This window comes from Dendrobates tinctorius, unplaced genomic scaffold, assembly GCF_039654945.1.
Source record: "Dendrobates tinctorius isolate UK_male_01 unplaced genomic scaffold, ASM3965494v1 ptg000004l, whole genome shotgun sequence".
Lineage (NCBI taxonomy): Eukaryota > Metazoa > Chordata > Amphibia > Anura > Dendrobatidae > Dendrobates > Dendrobates tinctorius.
The window spans coordinates 24,940,558-24,946,557 of record NW_027361672.1 but is presented as its reverse complement, the minus strand read 5'-3'; positions in this window follow the sequence as shown (position 1 = coordinate 24,946,557).

Genomic DNA, 6,000 nt, shown 5'->3' with positions numbered 1-6,000 from the left:
TACATGACCTTATCGCTACAATGGAACTTTCTCAGAATTCTATAGAATTCTGCATGGAACTATTATACATAGTTAACCATGATAACTACTTTTTACATGGAGACCAATTTTACCTGCAAATACGGGGAACAGCGATGGACTCAAACGTAGCCCCCGCATACGCAAACTGTTATACGGATTCTTTTGAACACCAATTCATTTATACTAACAGTCTATTTTTAGAACACTCCAAATGCTGGTTACATCATATCGATGACGTGTTTTGTATCTGGGATGTCTCGGTTGAGTCATTACTCCTTTTTCATCAGTATCTCAACTCTAATCGCACAGAACTACAGTTTACGTTAAATTATGACCTACATAAAATCCCATTTCTGGACACTTTGGTACAAAAGGATGACCTTGGTAAATTAAGTACAGATCTATACACAAACCTACCAATTGTAGTCTTCTCCTACACTACTCAAGCTGTCAGCCGACAACTACCAAAAATAGCTTATCCCGTTCGCAATTTGAACAAGTTTCAAGGATTGTCTCTGACAAAAAGGTTCTTCCAACTCATCTGGACGAGATGACTCAGAAGTTTCTGAATAGAAACTATCCCCCTGCCATTTTATCAAAAGAAAGAACAAGGTCACTCAACAGAAACCATTTTACACGACCATCCCGTACAGTGGAACACATATCATTTGTTTATACACACCATCCCCTGATGCCTAATATTTACAGTATAATAAGGGGACACTGGACACTCCTCAATAAAGCCTATCCGCAAATTGAAGCCTTTAAGAACCCAACCTTAATGTGTACCTGGTAGACCATGCAACCTCAAAGATAATTTACATTGGGGGTTCTCAACTAGCAAGACAAACTTTCATTGGTTCCAAACAGACCAGCACTTTTTCTTGCCTGGCATGCGCTGCCTGCTCGAACGTAATTAAATCAAGTGATATTACTCATCCTCACAAGGGGAAACGCTATCCAATCAAAGGATTCTTTATGTGTCAGTAATTTTGTCATTTATGCATTCAAATGCCCCTGTGGCTTGCTATATATTGGCGAAACAACCCAACATGTAAAAGATAGAATAGTAAGTCACAAATTTAGTATCAGGTGCAAGAAAATGTGGCTACCACTCCCACATCATTTTGTAGCGATGTGGCATACAGTGTCACAACTAAGGTTTCAGGTCATTGAGCAGGTGTCCCAACCTAGGAGGGGCGGCAACCATATAAAATTGCTTAAAGAAAGAGAATTCTATTGGATCCATACCTTGCAAACTTTAGGACCAATGGGTCTCAATAGAGAATTATATTTTATTATCCATTGACCTCTTGTTGTTATATGATACCCAGCAATGTGGATTAATCTATATGGTATTATCATTGACTTTAAAGTATGCATTGACTGCTATGTTGTTCCTTCGCTAATGTTTTAACTTGTAAAGGGAGCTTGCTCTTTTCTATATTTGTTCTTTTCCCATCCTTCTAATGTTCTCTCTATTATTTCCACAGACTCATTAAAATATTATTCCTATATAGGGGATAAGTACTCTTGGTCTAATTTTTAATTTTTAACAATTATTTTTTAATATTTATTTTCTTTTTTATTTCTATTTTTTATTTTTATTCCTTTTGTATTTTTATTTTTTGTTTTCATTTATTTTAATTTTTTATTATTTCCATCCCCCTTTTTTCATTTATTCTGTTCATTATTTTATTATTATTTTCCCCTTTTGTTTTTTCCTTTATTTTTTTTCCATTAGTTTTTTCTTCAGTTTTTTCAATTTTTTCCTTTTCATATTTTTTCATTATTTTAATTATCTATTATTACTATCATTTTCACTCACTCTTCATTTTTTCATTATTTCCCCTTTGTTTTTTTCAATTTTATTCTTCCGTTCTCCACTTTTTTCTTTTTGTATTTTTACATTATTTATTCATTACTATTCCCCTTTTTATTTCATTTTCACCTCATCATTTATTATCTTCATTATTTTTATTTTTTTCTGTTTTATTTTTTCAAACCCCTTCTTTTTCCTATGCTTTTTCATATTATTTTACCTCTTTCTTATTTTTTTCAAACATTTTGCTGTAACTTCTATGCAGTATTACTGAGTCATTTACCAACACATCGTGAGATGATATATTCCTTTCTTCCCCCTTACCCCCCTTATATTATTGCTTCCTCTTCACCTAATTTTTCTCTTTTTAACATGACCGCTGTGATCAGCCCCTGTCTCCGATTGCAACGCCGTATACAATGCTCTACATTGTGCAAGCGCCTTTTGCAATCCTCCCCTGCCATCTATCACTGCAGGCTGCACTCCACAATGTGTTCCGACTTGCGCAAGCGCACTGTGCATTCCACACCAAGCCTCTCTCTCACATCCGCTCTTGCGCACAGCGCATGCGTGATTATCCCGAGCCTCGTTTTTACACCACAGCGGTCACTTCCGGGTTCTGTATACCGGAACTTAACCTCTGTATCCCTATATATATATATTCCCACTGCCACTTATGATTCCACACTATCGCAATTGAGCTGTAACACTGCACACCATTGGTGAGTATGTATGGGTTTCTTTCATTTTAGTGAGATTTTCTTCAGTGAGGCATTACTTTCTTAGGGTATCACATGTCCAACCCTGTAGCCTAATATGTTGATACAGAGGAAAGCAAAAACTACATATGGCTAATGCTAATTTCCCCATATAGGGTAACATTTCATCCCGACCCCATATACAGAAATCAGACTAGTTTGCTGGATCAATGTCCCATCACAAAATTTTGTACCATAACATGTAATATTATATTTTCAAGAAATACATCCAGGTCTTCCTTGAACTTTTGTTGTGAATCAACCATTATAACTGTTAGGCGCCGGGATTCTTCTGCTGCATGGGATGGATCTCAGGCCTCATCTGGTGCTGTGGTCTCCCATTCGGGCTCTGTCGCTGGGATGACTGCTCAGCACAGACTTTGGCCCAAGGGCCTTGCCCAGGCTCGTGCTATATGTATAGTTACTGCTGGCCCTCTAGCTAAGCCTATGGTGACTGCTAGTTTACAAGTGCAGCACTGTTCTCTGAAGCCTAAGTCCAGATTTCACCCTACTGAGCATGTCCATGAAAAGGTGCCTCCCAACTGGTGCTCGGACATCAGGTTCTCTGGTGATGTGGCAGCTTCAAATTGATCCGCAGGCAAGGTCCTGTCTGTCTGGACTTGAGCAAGGTATAAAAAGTTCTCAATGGCGCACGCCTGTGCACTAGTATCATGTGTGTTGGCGGCTACTATTCCTTTATTCATCCAAAACACATCACAAAAGCAACGTTTCAGCCAGCAAGAGGCCTTTTTCAAGTATAAACAAAAGGGCAAGATGCTGAACTCTGTGCTGTGTGTTTTTAAAGATGCTAGTGATTACCACAGGTTATGAACTGTTTAACCATAGCCGGAAATATGGAGGTAACTTGAACATAAATAAAGCAATTTTTGTATTACAGAGTAGAGATGATTGTTCGTTTTTTTGTGCCCGAATCTGATTTTGACATATTCGAGCCATATCTGAACACTACTCCACACCACTCCTCTCTGCTTCACACCTGACTGCACTTAGTTGTACATATATTGCAGAGTACAAGTCTGCATAGACTTCAGTCTGCATTGTGATTGCTATAAGTGTGTGCTAGAAGTGTGAAGATTAATTTAAGAATTAAAATCAGAAGGATGTATACAGACTGTGCCCTGCTACCTGCCACCATCGCACTCTAACAAGCATCTCTATTCTTCCGACAGGTATGTCCATCCACCCAGCTCTCCTGCTCTCCTGCTGTCTGTCTATGAAGGACACACAGTGCGTCACCCAGCTTTGCACATAGACTTGCCTCTGCACCTAGCATTCACATGGTATGTCCATCCACCCAGCTCTCCTGCTCTCCTGCTGTCTGTCTATGAAGGACACACAGTGCGTCACCCAGCTTTGCACATAGACTTGCCTCTGCACCTAGCATTCACATGGTATGTCCATCCACCCAGCTCTCCTGCTCTCCTGCTGTCTGTCTATGAAGGACACACAGTGCGTCACCCAGCTTTGCACATAGACTTGCCTCTGCACCTAGCATTCACATGGTATGCCTTTCAGCTAACCCCAGCTTACCCCAGTGTTATTTATGACCTTGTTTACTCTGGCTTGATCATATACATCTGGTCCACTCTTAATTGTCTGGCCAAGATGAGCAGAGACCACTCCTCTCTGCTTCACACCTGACTGCACTTAGTTGTACATATATTGCAGAGTACAAGTCTGCATAGACTTCAGTCTGCATTGTGATTGCTATAAGTGTGTGCTAGAAGTGTGAAGATTAATTTAAGAATTAAAACCAGAATTGAACCAGAAGGGAACTGAAGGTAACTGGACACAGTCACTGTAAACAATGTTTCTGCTTGTTTTCACCCCTATAATCCTTCACTTTCTGCTAATTCCCCTAATCCCTACTCCTAGTAAGGAACTGTTCATCTCTTCTTCAATCCTCCCCATCCACCTCACCTCCGCCTCAAAACTGTTCCTTAACATACAATCCTCTGTCTCCAAACACAGACAGCCCCCTCATGCCCTCTCCTGCTCCCACCTGCTAACACTTTCTCTGCTCCTTCTCACTGCTGGTGATATCTCTCCAAATCCTGGTCCTCCTCACCACATTAACACAGTCATTTCTACCTCCCATCCACGCTCTATCACAACCTTCCGTAACCTCTCCAACCTTATACCCATTCACCCAGCCCCCGCTTCCCCAGTCCCACTAACAGGAGCTCTGTGGAACGCTCGCTCTGTCTGCAACAAGCTTTCCTACATCCATGATCTTTTTGTTACTACCAAACTCTCCTTCCTCGCCATCACCGAAACCTGGCTCACCCCTTCTGACACAGCCTCTCCTGCTGCACTTTCGTATGGCGGCTTCCACCTTTCTCACACCCCCCGCCCCAGCAGCAAACATGGTGGAGGAGTTGGTTTTCTCCTGTCAGATACCTGCTCCTTCACCCCAATCCCACTGCCACCCTCTGTTACCCTCCCTTCCTTTGAGGTGCACTCTGTGCGCATCTACTCCCCCTCCAACCTCCAACTGGCTGTCATCTACCGCCCCCCAGGGCCAGCCACCACCTTCTTTGACCACTTCACCACCTGGTTACTTCATTTCCTTTCCGCGGACATCCCTACTATCATCATGGGCGACTTCAACATCCCCATTGACACTTCCCTCTCAGCTGCCACTAAACTTCTATCTCTCACTTCCTCCTTCGGCCTCACTCAATGGTCTTCTACAGCCACCCACAAAGATGGCCACACACTGGACCTCATCTTCACCCGCCTCTGCTCCCTATCTAACCTCTCTAACTCACCTCTTCCTCTCTCTGACCACAACCTGCTCACATTCTCTTCCCTCTTCACTCCATGTCTACAATCCCCACCCCACAAACTTTCACACCCTCGCAGGAATCTTAAACACCTTGACCTACACTCATTCTCCGAATCCCTCCTCCCTCTTACAGATATAAGTTCCTTACACAATGCGGATGACGCTGCCGCTCTATATAACACCACAATAGCTGTAGCTTTGGAATCCGCTGCCCCACTTACACATACCAAAACTCGCAAAATCAACAGACAGCCCTGGCACACCAGCCTGACCAAAGAGCTGAGGCGAGCTTCCAGGGCTGCTGAGCGCAGATGGAAAAGATCCCACTCCAACGAGCATTTCATCGCATTCAAACAGTCCCTCACTACTTTCAAGACCACACTCGCCACAGCTAAACAAACCTACTTCTCATCTCTCATATCCTCCCTGTCTCACAACCCTAAACAGTTATTCAACACCTTCAATTCTCTCCTCCGCCCCCCAGCACCTCCTCCCTCCCCACTCATCTCAGCTGAAGACTTTGCCTCATTTTTCAAGCAGAAAATTGATAACATCAGGGACAGTTTTGGTCAACAACCCCCAGAGCCCTT